This window comes from Eriocheir sinensis, chromosome 35 (genome assembly GCF_024679095.1).
Source record: "Eriocheir sinensis breed Jianghai 21 chromosome 35, ASM2467909v1, whole genome shotgun sequence".
NCBI classification, from domain to species: Eukaryota; Metazoa; Arthropoda; class Malacostraca; order Decapoda; family Varunidae; genus Eriocheir; species Eriocheir sinensis.
In genome coordinates this window covers 17,874,057-17,893,971 of record NC_066543.1, presented here as the reverse complement: position 1 = coordinate 17,893,971, position 19,915 = coordinate 17,874,057, and the positions used below count along the sequence as shown (strand labels likewise).

Below are 19,915 nucleotides of genomic sequence, written 5' to 3'. Positions count from 1 at the left end.
TATTACTTGGTCATCTATCAACATTATCATTCTTTTGGCTTCAGTATGCGACACCAGTTATATGTCCGATTAATCATCATATCATGTATATATTATTAACACTGTGAGCAGAAAATGTTATCTATTAATTATTATTACTATTATTATCATTACTACATTCAAACCATCTCAATTACTCATGTTACTGTTACCCTATGTCTGGGAGTGGCTGACTGACTGATTGGCTGACGAACTGATACATGTAAACAAAAGTGAGCTGACTGGCTGACTTGACTGTGAGTGACTGAGGTAAGATGGCCGCCTAACTGTAGCTGATTGACTGGCTGACTGTGGGCGGCTGCGGCGGGCTGGGGAGTGAGTGAATGGGTGTTCGGTCTTTAATAAACCTGTTCAGGCAGTATGTTTTGTGCCTTACCCAGTGTGTGTGTGTGTGTGTGTGTGAGAGAGAGAGAGAGAGAGAGAGAGAGAGAGAGAGAGAGAGAGAGAGAGAGAGAGAGAGAGAGAGAGAGAGAGAGAGAGAGAGAGGGTGTGTGTGTGTGTGTGAGAGAGAGAGAGAGAGAGAGAGAGAGAGAGAGAGAGAGAGAGAGAGAGAGAGAGAGAGAGAGAGAGAGAGAGAGAGTGTGTGTAAACAGTATAGCCTCCCATTATCACATCACCACCACACGTAAATGGAGTACTGAGGTTTATCCAATACACCTCGTTCCTTCTTTCCTAAGTGAACTGTTAGAAGTCTCCCTCCCAAGCTAAACTACGACCTTCCTTCCTTCCTCCCTCCTTCACCTACGTCACGCGAGAGCTGGCTGCCACGGTTCTGCAGGGATTTACACGCTATGCCTTGTACGTTCCCTGCCTTTGTTCCTTCCTTCCTCTCCCTGCCTCCCTGCCTGCCTGCCTCTTTGTCCCTGCAGTAGCGGAGTGAGCATCATATCTTAAGGTCTTTCCGCTAAAATAACTCATGCATTCTCTCCCTCTTCTCCCCATCTCCCACTCACCCTAACGATCAACGCCTTATTTTATTTTTCATATTCCTGTCTGATCATCGAGGGGGCTTTGTTTTCGGTCCCTATCAGTTTATCATTTTCCCTGTTCTTTCATGGATCTCAAAAACAACAACGACGACGACGACGATGACGACACCAATAATAATAATAATAATAATAATAATAATAATAATAATAATAAATAGCTACAGTTTTCATCTCACACTCATCTTTGACAGAACCACGATCAATGAATACAACCGTTCTAAGAAGCTTCATGTGTGTGTGTGTGTGTGTGTGTGTGTGTGTGTGTGTGTGTGTGTGTGTGTCAACTACGAGTTATACGCTTTCTTCACACTCGTCTCGTGCTTTTAAAGAATTACCATATCTCTCTCTCTCTCTCTCTCTCTCTCTCTCTCTCTCTCTCTCTCTCTCTCTCTCTCGTCGCCCTGAGCATCGCCACGACAACCTCAACCAAACATAACGATTACAGGAGAACAGTACAGGAAAGGGTGTGCACGCGTCCTGTGATACCCACGATGAATAATGTATAAAACTGTCTTATCGTTTTACCTCTCTTTTCTTCATTTTACTAATACACTGTTCCTCTCTTTCCTGCCTAACGAGTAAGCACCATAGCCATATAAGGTAAGGGATTTGAAGTCTTGTGTAAGATGACGTTTCCTCTGTTGTAAAAGATTAAGGGCCCTCAGTCGTTTTTTTACTTTACTGACATAGTGTTTCTCTTTCCTGCCTGACGATCGAGCACCAAAACCATAAAAGGAAAACGATTCGGAACCTTTAGTAATGTGACGTTCCCCAGGTTGTAAAAGATTAAGAAGGCCTCTCAATATTTTTTTTTAATTTACTAATATTACTTTCTCCCTTTTCTTCCCGACCGTAAGGCACCCAACCCAAGCCATATCAGATAAACGATTTGAATCCTTTAGTAAGATGGCGTTTCCCAGATTGTTAGAGGTTACGAAGGCCTCACGGATTGTCTATGAGGTGCAAGTTGGATCCCATTTCTCTGTCAAGGCTCTCAGCTTTGTCCCCCCTCCCTTTATAACTCTCCTAATTCACCTATCTTTTTAATTCTCATATCCATGTCTTCATCGTAGGGACTCTGTTTGGATATATATATCAGTTTACTTTTAATACCTCTTGGCATCCTTTTGTGATCTCAATAATAATAATAATAATAATAATAATAATAGTACTAGTTGTAGTAGTAGTAGTAGTAGTAGTAGTAGTAGTAGTAGTAGTAGTAGTAATAGTAATAGTAATAGTAATAATAATAATAATAATAATAATAATAATAATAATAATAATAATAATAATAATAACAATAACTAAAAAAATAAAAATAATAATAATAATAATAATAATAATAATAATAATAATAATAATAATAATAATAATAATAATAATAATAATAATAATAATAATAATAAAAATAATAACAATAATAATAATAATGTTAGTCTCTAGGTCCTTGTCCCTGTACACAAAACACTGCATGAGAAGTAAACGACAATCATTAGTATACACAACAAAGGTCTCAGCCATCGTTTCTTCCTTATGTCCTAGTCTTCGCCTTCATCATCATTTTTAACAGCACTACTATGGAAGGGTTAGTGCACAGATCACAGTCTTCGTTTCTTGTCTCCAGCACTCCATTGCTCATCATCCTATTCTCTCTACCAGCAGTACTATGGAAGAGTTTGTACACGGACCAGTCTTTGTTTCTAGTCTTCAGCACTCCATTGCTCATCATCCTATTCTCTCTACCAGCAGTACTATGGAAGAGTTTGTACACGGACCAGTCTTTGTTTCTTGTCTCCAGCACTCCATTGCTCATCAACCTATTCTCCCTACCAGCAGTACTATGGAAGGGTTACTGCACGGATCACAGTCTTTGTTTCTTGTCTTCAGCACTCTTTCATTGCTCATCAACCTATTCTCCCTACCAGCACTATGGAAGGGTTAGTGCACGGATCATAGTCTTTGTTTCTTGTCTTCAGCATTCTTTCATTGCTCATCATCCTATTCTCCCTACCAGCGGTACTATGGAAGAGTTTGTGTACGGATCAGTCATCGTTTCTTGTCTGTTCTATAATTTTTTCATCGTTATCCTACTACTGACTAACAGTTCTATGGAAGGGTTAATGTATGGAGGTTGTGGCCACGCTCGATACACCTCACACCTCACCAAACCACGCCATAACCACCGTTGTTTCTTGTCTGTTCCATAATTTTCTCATCATTATCCTACTATTGACTAACAGTTCTATGGAAGAGTTAATGTATGGAGGTTGTGGCCACGCTCGATACACCTCATACCTCACAAAACCACACCATAACCACCGTTGTTTCTTGTCTGTTCTGTCCTCGCCCTCGTTCTCATCATTCTCCTCCCTTTACCAGCAGTACAATGGAACAGTTTGTGTGCGGGGGTCGGAGCCACACCCAACACCACACCACGCTTCACCCAGCCACGCCATGACAAGATAGCAGAGAGCAATGCCAACGGAAAACAGTGTTGTCTTATCAAGCGAGTGAGGGAGAGAGGAAGGTAGGTAGGTCTGCTGCTTCACACACACACACACACACACACACACAGAAAGAGAGGCTGCCCCACCCCCCCATCTCTCTCTCTCTCTTCTCGCGCACGTGCATTCGTCACCTCCACAGTATCTTTGTTATGACTTCAGTTGTTGCTTCACGTTTCTCGCCGCCATGGTGATAGCAGTAGTAGTAGTAGTAGTAGTAGTAGTAGTAGTAGTAGTAGTAGTGATGGTAAAAGTATATAGTAATAGCAGCAGTGGTGGTAAAAGTAGGAAATAATAATAATAATGATAGATAAACAATACTAAATAATAATAATAAATTAATAGAGGTAAATGTAGTACAAGTAAAAGTAGTAGCAGCAGTAGCAGCAGCAGTAGTAGTAGTAGTAGTAGTGGTAGCAGTTGTAGTGATGATATAGACGCGCAACACCAACATCAGCCAATAAGAGGGAAAAATATAATCATAAATAAAACATGAAAACAGAGAGGAAAAGATAAAATGGTGGGGAGAGATAAAGAGATGCAGGGCAAACACACAAACCATCGAATAACAATAATAACACACACACACACACACACACACACACACACACACTCAACGCCTGCTGTGCCACTAACAAAGAATACCACGGATTAATAATAATAATAAGAAGAAGAAGAAGAAAAGAAACCAATAGGAAAGGAAGGAAGAAAGAATTAAAGGAAAACAGCAAAGAAAAAAACAAAAGACGAAAAGAATAAACACTCAGGCGAAAAGAAAACACGAATGAATGAATGAATGAAACAAGTGTGTGTGTGTGTGTGTGAGAGAGAGAGAGAGAGAGAGAGAGAGAGAGAGAGAGAGAGAGAGAGAGAGAGAGAGAGAGAGAGAGAGAGAGAGAGAGAGAGAGAGAGAGAGCGCATAACAACAATCAACAAAGCAGAACAAACAAATCTAGAGAGAAGCACAAAAAGGCAAACATAAACAAACAAACAAATGAAAGCGTAAACACACAAAATTCATAAACAAACACACGAACAAAACTAAACAACAAAAAGACATTACGACAAAACAAACAAAAGCAGGCAAACACGTAAGAGAGAGAGAGAGAGAGAGAGAGAGAGAGAGGAAAGCAGAGCAAAAGCAAAGCAAAACGAGAAACTGGTGGGAAAGAGGCGGACGAGGAGGAGGAGGAGGAGGAAGAGGAGGAGGAGGAGGAGGAGTGGGGTATTACTGTCTATTGATCTGCTCTGGGTGCGCCTCTGTCTTGTCTACTCCACTCAGTTTGCCCTTACAGTGACGACCTCCTCTTCCTCCTCCTCCTCCTCCTCCTCCTCTTCCTCATTCTCCACTTTCCTGTGTCTGTCCGTCTGCCTTCCCGTCCACTGCCTCAATTATTCTCCACTCTCCTCCTTTTCTTTTTCATCTCCCTCCTCCTCCACTTCCCTGATTTCCCTCCCTATCTGTCTGTCTGCGTCTCTTGTCTATGTTGAATTAGTTATCCTTTCTCTTCTTCCTGTTCATCGTCCTTTGCTTCCTCTCCCATCGTCCTGTTTTCGCTCTCCTGTCTCCGTTTATAGTGCGCTCTCTCTCTCTCTCTCTCTCTCTCTCTGTCTGTCTGTCTGTCTGTCTGTCTGTCTGTCTGTCTGTCTGTCTGTCTGTCTGTCTGTCTGTCTGTCTGTCTGTCTCTCTCTCTCTCTCTCTCTCTCTCTCTCTCTCTCTCTCTCTCTCTCTCTCTCTCTCTCTCTCAATTTCCCTCCCCTTCTTCGGTTCTCCTCCTCCTCCTCCTCCTCTTCATCCTCTCTTCCTCCACTTCCACTTTCCTTTCCTCTCTCTCTGTCCACACTACTTCAATTACTCTCCTCGTCCTCCTCCTCCTCCTCCTCCTCCATTTGCAGTTATGCCTTTCTTCCTCCTTCCTCCCCTTCCCTCTCCAGTACCTGCATCTTCCCTTCATTCACATTGCTTTCACATCCTCTTTCTCTCGTTCCTTCTCCTCCTCATTCCCCTCGTCCTTGTCCTACTTTCCTTTCTTGTCTTCTTCCTCCACAAAGCCTTCAACCCTACGTGCGTCCACCTCCACAGTCTCCTCCTCTACATGACCTCCACCTCCACACAAAGTAACACCACTCCATTCCACTCCGTTTCCGGCACTCTTCATCCCCCGCTTCATTTAACCCTGTAGCAGCGACGGGCCAAATTTGTGCCATGATATAAACCCCAAAAAAAATAGATGATACATAATCTGATTACAAATCCCTTGATGTATATTATAAAATGGTTTGTGTGAGGGGTGATTTTTTTTCTTTTTTCTCGCTTAGAGGGACCATTAAGAAACATGATCCCCGCTGCTACACCATCCAAAGCACTATTATCACCACGACCATTACCATCATCAGCGACAACAGCATTATCAACAGTACAACAACCGCCACCAGTAACATAGTAATGAACCTTGTGCTGTATACAATGACACTGCCGCCGCCACCGCCACCACCACCAACATGACATCACAATCACCACCATCACGACACCTAACAACTTTGCTGCCGCCATCATCATCATCGTCACCACCACCATTAGCAGCAACAACAATAACAATATAAACACCATGACATCACCACCATCACCACCCCTCCCACCCACCTCCACCGATTACATCAACACAATCACCACCATTACTGCAACTTATGTAAGAAAAACAAGAGCAACCATAACTACAACTACTACTGCTTCTACTACTACTACTAATAATAATAATAATAATAATATTACCTACTACTACTACTACTACTACTGCTGCTTCTACTACTACTACTACTACTACCATTACTACTACTACTACCATTACTACTACTACTACCATTACTACTACTACTACTGCTACTATTACTACTACTACCACCACCACCATTGTTATAGTAGTTGTAATTATATCAGTGTATTATTATTATTATTATTATATATCACCATGGATTAGGAATGCATGTAGCAGTGGAAATTACCCAAGGCAGATAGATCACGCCACCTATATAGGAATGTCATCCGTCAGTGCTTATCGTCCGTTCGTTCTTGGTGTGTGTAACAAACACTTCGTCACCTCAGCGGTCACCTTGACGTACGTGACCAGTTGTAATTTCATTATTTTCCAAGTCTATCTTCACTCCTTCCAGAGAGCCCGACTGATACAGACCTACTGTCTCGGCTCTCTCCAACGCCCCCTGTATTTTAGGTTAAAGAATATACTCACCTAAAGCAGCGAGTGTTTCCCTCCACGCCTTGTTCGCCCACCAAGACCCTGTCTGAGCTACACGCAACCAAGCCTTCCACCGTTACACCATCAGCACCACCACCAACAACACACCACCACCACCACCGCCAAAAACAACAACATAAACAAACCCACATACATTATATTTATACGTTTTTAACCACCACCGTCCCATTAGCATCATCACCATCATCACCGACACCTCGACACACACACACACACATCACCACTGTATACTTCACTATCCCCGCTCAAAATAAGGTAACCATTATCATACTCGCCACCACCATCACCAGCCACCAGCCTCTCTTTCACAATCGTCACCCCCATAACCTCCACACACATCACCATCACATCACCTTAGTATCACCAAAACATAAACACAAACATCACTATCGATTGAACCTCTAATAGCTTTGGTCTGTGTGTGTGTGTGTGTGTGTGTGTGTGTGTGTGTGTGTGTGTGTGTGTGTGTGTGTGTGTGTGTGTGTGTGTGTTTATAAACATTTACATACCTTTTTTTATACATGTAAGTATGTGTATGAATGTATATGTACCCTTCTATCCACCTAAGTAAGTATGTATGTATGTATGTATGTATATATCTCACCTATCTATACCTACCTACCAGCCTACCTGTCTACATTAATTGGCATCAGGTAACAGCCCATCTGCACTACCTGTCAACCCGTCTCTCCTATAAATCGATCTACCTGTCTGTCTGTCTGTCTTAGTAATATCTATCCACCTTGCCTGTACCTGTGTTTGTCTTAGTAAAACCTATCCACCTTGTCTGTACCTGTGTGCTACTCAACAGACAAGTGTACCATAGCAGGCAGGTAACAGGAGCTCCTCTTCACTGACCTACACCACTGACGTAATAAAGGTCAGGTGAGCGCACACAGACAGACAGACAGACAGACAGACAGACAGACAGACAGACAGACAGACAGACAGACAGACAGACATACAGACACACACACACACACACACACACACACACGGATACGAGAATAAACAAAATGTCAATGTAATAATAATAGTAATAATGATTCTCTCTCTCTCTCTCTCTCTCTCTCTCTCTCTCTCTCTCTCTCTCTCGGACACAACAATAAATAGAAAATGATCGACAACAATAACAATCTCTCTCTCTCTCTCTCTCTCTCTCTCTCTCTCTCTCTCTCTCTCTCTCTCTCTCTCTCTCTCACACACACACACACACACACACACACACAAGAGCGCTTGGTGCAGGTGAATCTTCAGGTCCTTCAGGTTAAGAGTGTGTCAGGAGGAGGAGGAGGAAACATGGAAAGACAGGCAACAGGAAGCCTACTGACTCATTACGAGGTTGCCTGCTCTAGAGCCACGATCTGCCTGACAGTCACTTTGTGGCTGCAGAGATCAAAGCACCTCAGTGGGTATGTTCAATTTACTCCTGTTGTCACGAAGTAACGATCGATGCGATTTTTTAAGGAGTTGATGGTTTCTGCACTTATCACCTCAGTAGGGAGGTTGTTCCAATGGCGAATAACTTCTACAGCTGTATGTACTGAATCGCTTCGCTTGGATAGGTAGACCAGCTTCTAGTTATTGAGTTGGTTTGTAGGTAAAATAAACTTGTAGTGGTCGACGTTACTGAAATCCTTTAGGGACTTGAAAGACCTGAATTATATCCCCTCGTAAGTATCTATTTTCCAGCGAAAAGAGGTTGAGTCGCTTGAGTCGTTCTTCATGCGGCAGGGCCCTCAAGGGTAGAATCATCTTCATAGCGCGTCACTGAATTCTCTCTAACAATTCAATGCCTTTTCTGTAATTAGGGGATCAGATCTGCACCGCATACTCGAGAAGAAGAAGGATAACGAAAACGAGATGAAGGTGTAAGAAAAAGACAAAGAAGCGAAGAAAGGTAAGAAGAGAAAACAATACAACACAATGGAGAAGCAAGGGCTGAAGAATATAAATAAAAATATGATTACAATGAGCGTGGAAAAAGTAAATGGGTTGAAGGAGGAAGAGGAGAAGGACGACGAAGACGAATGGGATGCAAAGAAACAAAAATAGAGAGATGGAGATGACTACGAATAACAAAATAAAACTAAAAAAAAAGAAGTAAAAATAAAAATAAAAAGATGGAGATGACTACGAATAACAACAAAATAAAACAAAAAAAAAAGAAGTAAAAAAAAAAGATGGAGATGACTACGAATAACAACAAAATAAAACTAAAAAGAGAAGAGAGGTAGATGGCATAGTGGCAGGACCAAAATGGGAAACTGTGGAGGAAAGAGGAGGAGGAGGAGGCAGTGAGACAAGCTCCTTAAGGTAACAGAGAAAGGACAAGGACAAGGAAGAGGAGGAAGATAAACAGGAGGAGGAGGGGGAGGAGGAGGAGAAGGGGGAGGAGAAGGAAGGAAGATAGAGAAGCTTAAAAATGCAGCAGATAAAGAGAGGGAAGAAGGAAGGGAAGGACGATAAAGAGAAGGAAGAGAGGAATAAAGAAAATTAAGAAAAAGATAGAGAAGGAAGACGGAGGTGGAGGAGGAGGAGGAGGAGGAGGAGGCCAACCCAAACCCCTTCATACAACCACAACCCCGTATAGGCAAGGCTGGCTGGGTCGTCCCTCTGAGTGAGCCTCAAACTGGTTCCTTCCTCCTGGCTAGACCAGGGCCGGAAACCTGAGCTGCTGATGACATGACACGTGCGAAACCAGACCACCAGCACGACCACCACTGCTACCTACCACAACTACTACAACTACTATTACTAAACCTACCACCTGCTGAGCGAGGATTACGACGAGGGTAGTGAGAGGAGGAGGAGGAGGAGGAGGCCGAGAGTGAGGAAGTGTGCGTGTGTGGTTACGGGGGGTTGGAAGGGGATTCTTGTTACGATATAAATAGTTGGTGTGATATACGCAAGGCTGGGTGTGTGTGTATGTGTGTGTGTGTGTGTCAAAAGTGAGGAGGAAGCACGGATATGTAGACGCGAGCGGGCGAATGAGTGAGTGCCAGTCATCTGAAGGAGAGGAGCTGTGAGGGAAATGAGAGGAGTGGAGAGGAGAGCGAAAGTGTGAGTGGAGGTGAAGAGAGAGAGAGAGAGAGAGAGAGAGAGAGAGAGAGAGAGAGAGAGAGAGAGAGAGAGAGAGAGAGAGAGAGAGAGAGAGAGAGACTCAGGTGAGGGGAACGGAAAGGAGACATGTGTCGGTACTTACACCTGTCCCAGCACCTCAGACACGTGCCGTTCCCCTCTCCTCCTTGCCCGTGGGAGGAGGAGGTGGAGGCGGAGGAAGAGGACGTCTCAAGGCCCAACAAACAGCTCCCTCCCACCGCCGAGACACTCACGCCGTGGAGGTCAGTTACAAAGGGGCAATGAGGCCGCGCCGCGACTCACACTATCACGAGGCTAAAAGTGGCAGGGGTGCCTGTGCCTGGCGCCAGGTGGTCACGGGACAGGTGGGCCAGCAGGTGTACCGCTTCTCCGCCTCCTTACAGGCACCAGCCTCATGGTAGGACAAGGCCGCGCCACTAGTCACGCCGCCATAGTCGCCGCGTGGGTCCGTAGGAGCGGCTGCTACGTGGCAAGACACACCTCGTCCCTCTTTCCTTGTCCTGAACGGCCTCCGGCAGCTCGCCCTTCGGCTCACAAAGGCAACAGAACCCAAGACACTGTGGACACGTGATGGGCCAGTGGCAGGCTTATGAAACACAGAAGAGGTCGGCGCTGCGAGGAGGCAGGGCCGCACGTGCCGCCAGCAACGTGGTCGTTTAGCAACGGTGCCTTCTCCACCACAGTCGGGGTAACACTGCCGCTGAGAGCGACTCTCGAGCCTCGCGGCCCTGTCCTGTGAAGGGAAGCAACGCCGCCGCCACGCTTCCTCCCCAGGCCGCGCCACCGTGCCAGCCAGCCAACCATCACGCCCGCACACGCCCGCCCACCGCCAAACGGGCCCTTCACAGCTAAGCCGTGCTGACCCTGCAGCAGCAGCAGCACCTGCAGCCCTCACGGCCTACAACGCCCCGGGTGCGTCAATCTCCAGGGCTAACTTTATCCCGTGCTCAGCAGGGAGCAGCCTCCCCGCCGCTTTGCTCCGTCTTACGACCAGAGATGGAATTCTTTCACAGCTGGGCCAAAACTTCCTGGTGGCAGTAATCACAAGCCGCGCCGCCGCCGCCGTAGCCGACAGCCGGCTCGTCGCCCCCACGGATTATCTTCTAGGCCTGCACGGGCGACAGGGCCACGCCGCCGGGACACGCCTCGCCCCCAAGTGTTTGTCTTCCTGAAACACTTAAAATATCACTCCGTCTCTTCTTGAGGTTCTTGGAATGTTTCATCATGTTTCTCAGGACACACGAATCGGTCCCTCCCCCCTACCCTCTCCCGGCCACGCCCCCCTCACCGGGCGGGCAGGCACTCAGCACACCCGTTCGACTCCCACCTGATGTTGAGTCACGCCCATTGACTCATATTCTCGCGCCTGAGTGTGTGTGTGTGTGTGTGTGTGCGTGTGTGTGTGTGTGTGCGTGTGTGTGTGTGTGCCTGTGTGTGTGTGTGTGTGTGTGTGTGTGTGTGTGTGTAGCAGCTGAGTTCTTCCGCGGCAGGACTAGTGGATCAATACCACCCACCACTAGTACTACCACCACCACCACCAATAGGCTCTCCTCCCCTCCCCTTCCCCTCCCCGCAGCAGCCACACGAGATTGTCACCTCAAACATTCACATCACACCTCGCGACCCATACCCACACCCACCCGCCCCAGACAGAGCCAAGAAAATAGACTAAATACAAATTCCCATAAACGATATCAGTCATATTACTCATACTTGGAAAATAAATAAATAAATATATATAAAAATCGATTTACCTTTGTATTTGTCTGTATTAGAGAGAGAGAGAGAGAGAGAGAGAGAGAGAGAGAGAGAGAGAGAGAGAGAGTTTTTCCAGGAAAACCCAAGCGACTTCCAATCATTATTATCAGTAATAGTGATTGTAGTAACACCAATATACATCATACACAACAACAACAACAACAATAATAATAATAATAATAATAATAATAATAATAATAATAATAATAATAGACAAATACCAAGGTAATTCAATTTACCTAACATGCACCAAGAGAGAGAGAGAGAGAGAGAGAGAGAGAGAGAGAGAGAGAGAGAGAGAGAATATGTGTATCTGTATGTGTGTGTCATCCCCGGCACAGCTTCGAGCGAGGAAGAGGCGGCGGCGATGGCAATGGTGGTGGAGGCAGCAGCAGCAGCAGCAGCGGCTCCCCAACAAAGGAAGGTGGCCGGCGTGAACGTGTGTGTGTGTGTGTGTGTGTGTGCAGCAGCAAAAGCAACATCACCAGCAAGCAAGCACCATCGGCGACTGCACCTTCAGTTGTGGATACTCTCTCTCTCTCTCTCTCAGCCCGCCAGAAAATTAACTACGTCCGAATCTAGCGAACAATCTCTACTTCTCACTGTTATTAATATTCTCTTACGGTTTTGCACAGGCTGTTACGTCCTACAATGGCGCCTAAAAGCGTGTGTGTGTGTGTGTGTGTGTGTGTGTGTGTGTGTGTGTGTGTGTGTGTGTGTTACTTAGGTCTGCTCCTCTAGGTAACAAGTTGATGTGAACGCATTTTTTTTTCTAGGGGCTTAAATCCATCTCTCAATCCAACATCATCATAATCTTTAGAATGGAAGAGGGGAAGGAGTTTGTCTTTAACGTGATACTTCTTTCCTAAGAGTTTAATTATCCCACAATCGACCATCATAACCAACTTGAGGGAGGAAGGGAAGAAAGATGTTCGTCTTTTTAAAGGCCCGTATTCTCTGAGGCTTTCTGCTCTCAAGTATTTCCAAGAGCAACAAAGAAGATTAGTCAGGTTCACGTAAGTGTTTTCTACATTTATGGTGCAGAAACCTCGTTAAACTATCAATAGGCTAATAAAAATACCCACAACGTCTACGAAAGCCATATTAAATGTTGGTGGGTAAGCTCCAAAATGATCAGGTTCTCATAGGTGTTTTTCATATTCATGGTGTAAAGCCCTGTCAACTACCACTATAGTCTTCCAAATATGTCGAGGCTGGTCTGGCGTAGGCTCCCACGGGTCCTTTCCTCCCCTCTGCTCTGCCACACAGTCCCAACACTTATCTCTTCCTCTCATATGTAAGCTATAGGTAACATATGAGCAAAAAATTGGTGTTGGGACTGTGCGGCAGAGCAGAGGGGAGAAATGGATCCACGGGAACCAACACCAAAACGGACTCGACAATCTGGTTTCACTATAGGCTATTAGAAATACCCATGAAAATACCCACAACGTCTACGAAAGCCGTAGCAAATTTGCGTGTTTAAGAATATGGCCCTAACATAAATACTCCTTGCCTAGGAGCTTAAACCTATCCCTTAATCGACCATTATCATAAACTTTATAAGAGAAGGAAAAGGGGGAAGGGGTCGAGTCACATGGCCGCCTTTCACACGAGTGTCATACGGATTTTTAATATGTCTACGCTTGAGAAAGATTTACATGGATATTCAGACCACACAGAGCCTATCCATGGTCCAGACTAGGTGGTCTGTCCTTAAACCTCAGTGAAATTACATCAAATAAAATGTCCACCTAGACTTTGCATTTCTACCTTAGCAAATATTAGGGTAGAGGAAGTGGCGGTCAAGTTTGTTTTAGAGATCAATAATAGGGATGTATGTGAAGACAGGTAGGCCGTACATGTCTTAACCTCAGTAAAATTACATCAAATCAAAAGACCGCCAAGACTTTGCATTTCTACAGTAGCATAAATCAAGATATAGGAAGTGGCGGTCGAGGTTGCTCTAACGACATCAATTAGTAATGTATGTGTAGGCAGGTAGGATGTGCAGGTAGGCACTAACAAACAGGCCAGGCAAGCAAGCAAGTAAAGGTCAGGTGAACTTAATAATGATCGTGTATCCATCCTATGTAGACGTATGTATGTGTAACCTGTTATTCTTCCATTAATATATACATAACAATCCCAAACATCAACTGCGGACTATAGTTGCACTGTTTTAAGTATTCAGTAATTAAGACGTACATACAGGTAGTTGCAAAGAACGAGAAACAAAACGATCCTTACACTACCAGACTCGTTACCTTCTATTTGATAATTACGATTCTCAAGGTGTTCAGTCATTAGCAGGTATAAAGGTGGTTTGATTGGGCAGGTAAACATATAGGTCATAAACACAATGAACAAGACACAAAGCGATCCTAAGACTACCTGGGTCTTTACCATCTACCTGTTAACTGGCCTCCGAATTACGATTCTTCAGGTGTTCAGTCATTAGCAGGTATAGAGATAGTTAAGTGCGCAAGTAAACATACTGGTAAAAGCTTCCCCCTAAGACTTCTCACCTCTAATTTCTACATACTGTATGCTATATTATGAATCTTTACGTGTTCATTCACTAAGATACAAAAGTAGTTACGGAGGTAGGCATTGCATTGGGCGTAAACACAACGAAAGAGAAGGAAAAAAAAAATGCTTGCTTCTTTACCTTCTACGTGTTGGCTGGCTGTCACACTGCGAGTCCTCAGCATCTATCTGAAACCACAAGAAAAATACATCATCAGTTTGAAGGAATTCCCACATCATGCATCAGTATCAGGTAGAAGGGAGAAGACCAGCAAGAAGACCTAAAGACGGTGTGTGCATGAAGACATGAGGAGGGTGGTTATCAGGGAGGAGAGAATAGCCGATCGTCAAGAGTGGGAGACTCATAGCCCGTCCAACCCCATAAGGGAAAATATGGATGTTAAACAAGAAGAGAAAGATGCATCAATATAACAAGAATCATGCAAAGGTTCTATCCACCAATTCCACAAAGTAATAGCGCCAACAAAGGTGCTGTTTCCACTCTTTTCAAAACTATGGGATATAAAGCGAATAATGCCACCACCTAGGATGCTGTTTTCACGGTTTTCAGTGCTAAAGGACAAAGGTAAGATCATAGTATCACCACCAAAGATTAACTTAAACTGCTCATAAAGATAAAAGACGACACAATTAAGGGAATAACACTATGCTTCCAAATAAAGAGGACAGACAGCAGGGACTAACACGACCCAGGAAAATTAAACAAAACAAAGCCACATCTAACTCTTACCAGAAACAGAATAATAAACCAATGGACAAATGTCAAGACTACACTGATGATATTATATAGTGTGGTGGAAGGGACACAGGAGGAGGGGGAAGTGAGGGATGGAGGGACACAGACTCCTACCACTAAATCCCCTGGCCACACCCTTCTGGAGTATGTGTTTGCCTTGTGAACAAAAACACACCGAGCATTTATCCCTCATGATTAGTTAGTCTCCACCTTGAAAACTTTTATTTGAAGGGACAGCTTAGGCAGCTATGCACACAGACACCTCTGGAACATGTTTCTGCCTTAGGAAGAAACATATTAAGCATTAATCCCAGAAGTAAACTTATTCCTATATGGGCATCCACATAGGTGGGCACGATAACAGAAAACCTCATTCCCGATACCCGATAACTGATAATGGAAAACCTTATCGGTGATAACCAATATTTGTTAACTGGAGACACAAATATAGGCGATAACCGATACCCGATACCCGATATAAATCCACAATTCCGATACTAGCTAGCGATAAGTCAGATTGGCGAAAACGATACTATATTGATATTTCAAATAAAAAACATAGATGAATTCAAATTTTCATTATCTATATTTTTGAAAACTTACAAAACCTGAAAACCACACGTTGACACGTACCTATGGACGGTAATACTAGAAACGCCTGAACCGGTGTTGTGTCGTTTGCCGCTCCCACCGTCAAAAGCTGGAGTTTTTGTTTACAAACACTGGTCTCTTGTGAACTGGCCCATCACTACTTATTCAGCTATTCTTACTTATCACCATTAACACTTTAACAGTCACTTCAGTAAAGATGCACTGAAGCACTGGGAACCGGAACACTGGCACTCACTCCGTCATTCGAGACCCAGCTGAGAGGCCATGCACCACGCCGCTATGTAATAACACAAGCCGCTGGTCTCTGTTTGTGCTCTTTACAACGGGATCGCAAATTTCAGGAAGTGAATAATCATTTTTTGGGCAAAGTTAAATGATTTTTCTCTGATATAGTGTTTTTTGAGTCTAACAAAAAAATGACCAAGTGTTTTAATGTTGTGATCTAAGTATGAAATCTATTCACCGAACATATTTCATACCCCGAAGTTTTTTTCATACAACACCGGGTGCCCGGGCCACGCATGCGTAGTAGGGAGAAGGAGACTTTTTTTTTTTCTGAGGCGGAAAAAAGTAGCGATTATCGCTAGTTTGGTTACAAAATTAACGAAGATACCGATATTTATATAAATAAGTAGCGGATGGCCGATAACCCAATTTTGTTATCACCGATAAAGTATCACGATAACTTATCGCGATAGCGCCCAGCTCTGGTCGTCCTTTTTCAAGAACCAATGCACACACTGCTGGAAGGCCAGTTTTACTCTTTGTATGTTCCATGGTCAGAGACTTGGGATGACATCAGCCTATTAATATTGTGGACAACAAGGACACTGCATTACCCAATATTAATTTACTGGTCATCACAGACACAGGTGACTTGACTGCCTTTCAGATAGTACTCAGACCTGGACTAAACTGACTTTATTCAACTGTGAAAAAAGACAGGTGGAATAGGGTTGTGATATGTAATACCAACTTGCAGTGGGCAGTAAGTCCTGCTAGTCATGAGCATATGCCAATTGACTTTACACAGTTGCATGTTTAGCAATAATTGTATTATTTAATCCTTTCATCTGTCTTCAGAGTTCTAATCATTAGGAGTCCACAGCCATTTTGAACTGACAAATGCCTACATGACTGCCTAACTACTGAGGACTTATCTTGTATATATTCAAACAGCACTGAGTTTAAGGTAAGGTCTGGATAGCGTTATGGCTCCAAGTTGCCTTTCAGTACAATTGTGTCCTTGGCCTTTAGTTTACAGTGAACAAGATAGTTTTTCTTGCCCTCAGATACTTCTTTTTTTATTTTTTTATTATTCTCTAGAACTCATGCTACCTTACATATTACACTGAATTTGATGTTTGTCAGACGGGTAGTTGGATCTTATGAGCCTAATCTTGGTATTTTTTTTAGCCATTCAGTCCACTATAAACAAAAATAGTCAACAATCATTGGGAATCAAATGTGGGACGCTGCACCCACCACCACCACCAGCATCCATAAATTACTTAGTTGCTGCCCCTGACTTGGCACGGCTATATTCCTCACATTTCCCCAGGTGCCCATTCCTCAGTCAACTCTCAGAGGAATACCAAGTAAGATCACATTATAATAATTGAGATACAGATACTTGCCTCTAATCATGGCAGTCTTGTCAAAATTAGGCATATATTGTGGTGGTTATATAATGTGGGCAAATTTGTCTTACCAGAACCACAAGGCCTTCATACACTTGTTCCAACTCCCAGCCTCCATTACCAAAATATAATACATGATAGATACTGTGGTGTTATAACCTAGGATAAGAAATATCTTGTTTTCACCAAATTCATTTGTTTGGTTGCACCTTTCTTCAGGTGTCAACAGAATATATCAAGCTTATTAATGAATTTCAACAAAATTATTGCAATTTCAATGGCACAAGAACAAGAAGGGGTTAACCCTTTCATTGCTAAACGCTCACAGCGAGCAATAGGCGTATTTGCTGGTGGTGCTAAACGCTCGCTGCAAGCTCCAGCCGCACTCAAATCTCCCGTATATGAGAGTGTTCCAACACTATTTTTCACAACACAGGATTGCCAATTGAGTGGGTTCTTGACTAAATTTGGTGGAAAATCATATCAGCCCAGCGCGGCAAATCTACGGACGAGTAACTGGTGGATGTTCTTGTCCAATGTAGCGGCATTTTTGCATAGCTTCACCTATCACCTGACTGATTCTTTGACCAAATAGTTGTAAATATTGCTGTTGGCAATACAACCTTGCCAGAATCTCAAGGAAAGATGTCCGCAGTTCCCTCAGTATTACTGATCATCCCGTATGCAATGACATAAGTGTTCACATTCAACACTCCCTGAACATGCATGTACGTTCGCAGGAGAGGCATACATAACCAACTCCAATAGATCTGGGCCTCCTCTTTCCAATGGTGTTTTTGGTTTTTAGTTGTGATGAATAGTTTTTGAGATACAGAAGTTAAAAGAGACCCCCCCATTGGGCTGCCTGACTGCGCCTGAGGGGATAGTCGTGTCCCGTCCCACGTGCAAAGAAAGGGTTAAGAAACATGGTCCCCGCAGCTACCGGGTTAACACGCATACAATAATTTGCAAATTTCAGGGATATGGGAAGATGAAGAACTTAAGACTTTTCTGTCATTTTTTCAGAAAGTAATGAGGTAAAACTTCCAGCAAACATTCCACAAATGTCTGCCATCCTTTACATTTTGGTGCATACTGTGGAGAATGCTACAATGAATTTTGCTAAAATGAACATCTTTTACTGATAAAATTTAGATGACAATGAATAAAAAATGGTAAAATAAACAGAGGAAAGAATGAAGGAATGTATATATGTAACAGCATATTTTCACCTTTAGCAGTGAAATATACTTATTTTCATATAATTATTGTGCAATATAAATTTATCCATGAGCCAGCAAGTGATAAAGAAGATCAGTAAATTGAAACTTGAGAAAGACAGAATTTCCATATGAAAGTGGAAAAAGTGTACCAGATCTATGTTGAGTATGATTTACCTAAATCAATGACTTGTACAACATTAAAATATAAGAAATAAATAAAGTACAAAAGAGCAATTTTTGAGTTGTTATAATTTATATACTTATCAATCTTCAAACATCTTGGGTTACCATAGGAAGGCAGCATAGGGATAAAACATAGGGATAAAAACAAGTGTGAAAATAGCCATAAAATGCAAGTGCAAACCCATATGGCTGAGGGCAGCAGAGTAGCCCAAAGCCATGAGATGTGCAAACACTAGAGAACTGAGGGGAACTGAGCTCTCCTCAACCCTGAGGAGGCCTGAGGAAGGAGCATGAACACATGGATTTTAGCTGTGGAGACTTGAGGGACATTTTGAGCTATCTCATTGCCAGAGGTCACACGTGTTTGATCATTTCACTGTTGTTTTCACGCTCACTTTGCTGCTCCCTACAGTTTAAAAAGTTTCAAGGTAACTAAAAAAAAAATAATAATAATAAAAAATAACAAAACAGCAGTTTGTAAAATCAGAAATGAGATATGAGCATGTTAACATAATCAATCTTTGACTGTCGAATGATAACTTTGGTTTTGGCTGTGGGCCTGGTATGGATTACACCTGAAAACATCAATTTCGGTGTATGCTAGAAAGGACGAGTTATAACGAATGACGTTCTAGAAACAATTGCATTTGTTCTAGCACACACCACTGCATATGAATACAAATGAATGTAAAAATCCTGTGGGATTTATCCCTTACAATACAAAAATAAACGTATTTTAAACTTCCAAAACTCCAAAACCCTGCATTCCTCCCACAAAACTGTGTGTCCCCATTGAAAGATAAGCTTGAACTGTATCCAGGACTGTGCTGAAACAAAACTTCCTATACTAAATGTCTTGAAAACAATTATTAATAAGCAAGAACACAAAAGTGGATATCTCTTCTTCAAAAAAATCTTATTTGAATCATAATACTATATGAAAGATAGCATTTATGTACTAGTTGCTACTTTTGTCTGCAGTATGCTTCTACCTATCAGCTTCAGCTCAAATGTAATGTAAAGTGTATAAGTTCACAGCATGATGTAGGAGCTTCCTCATGGACTGTGAATAGGTTTTCGGTGCTAGATGGGACTTCAAAGCTTAGGCATGCAACACCTGGTTACATTAGGGAAATCAGGGAAGGGCATGAAGATTTTCCAACAATATTGATGTAAAACAGGAATACTTTCTTTGTGTTCAAGTATCCAGAACATTAGAGTGCACTATCTCAACTACTACTACTACAACCTAGGGGCATACACAGTATAGGTCATCTATTAGACATTCACTGAGGTTGATATCA

At 43.0% G+C, this 19,915-nt stretch overlaps 1 protein-coding gene across 18 annotated transcripts in view; it reads right to left on the bottom strand.

Annotated features, from left to right (window-relative positions):
* LOC127007533 (rho GTPase-activating protein 190-like) overlaps window positions 1–19,915 on the bottom strand; it is a 134,923-nt gene that overhangs the window by 111,250 nt on the left and 3,758 nt on the right. For 17 of the 18 annotated variants that reach the window (XM_050878688.1, XM_050878687.1, XM_050878699.1 and 14 more), the window contains exon 2: window positions 14,339–14,385. The gene's annotated coding sequence lies outside the window, so the exon portion shown is untranslated. Of the gene's footprint in view, window positions 1–10,012; window positions 11,061–14,338; window positions 14,386–19,915 lie in introns of those variants that run through there. The other variant, XM_050878689.1, reaches the window with a different exon arrangement.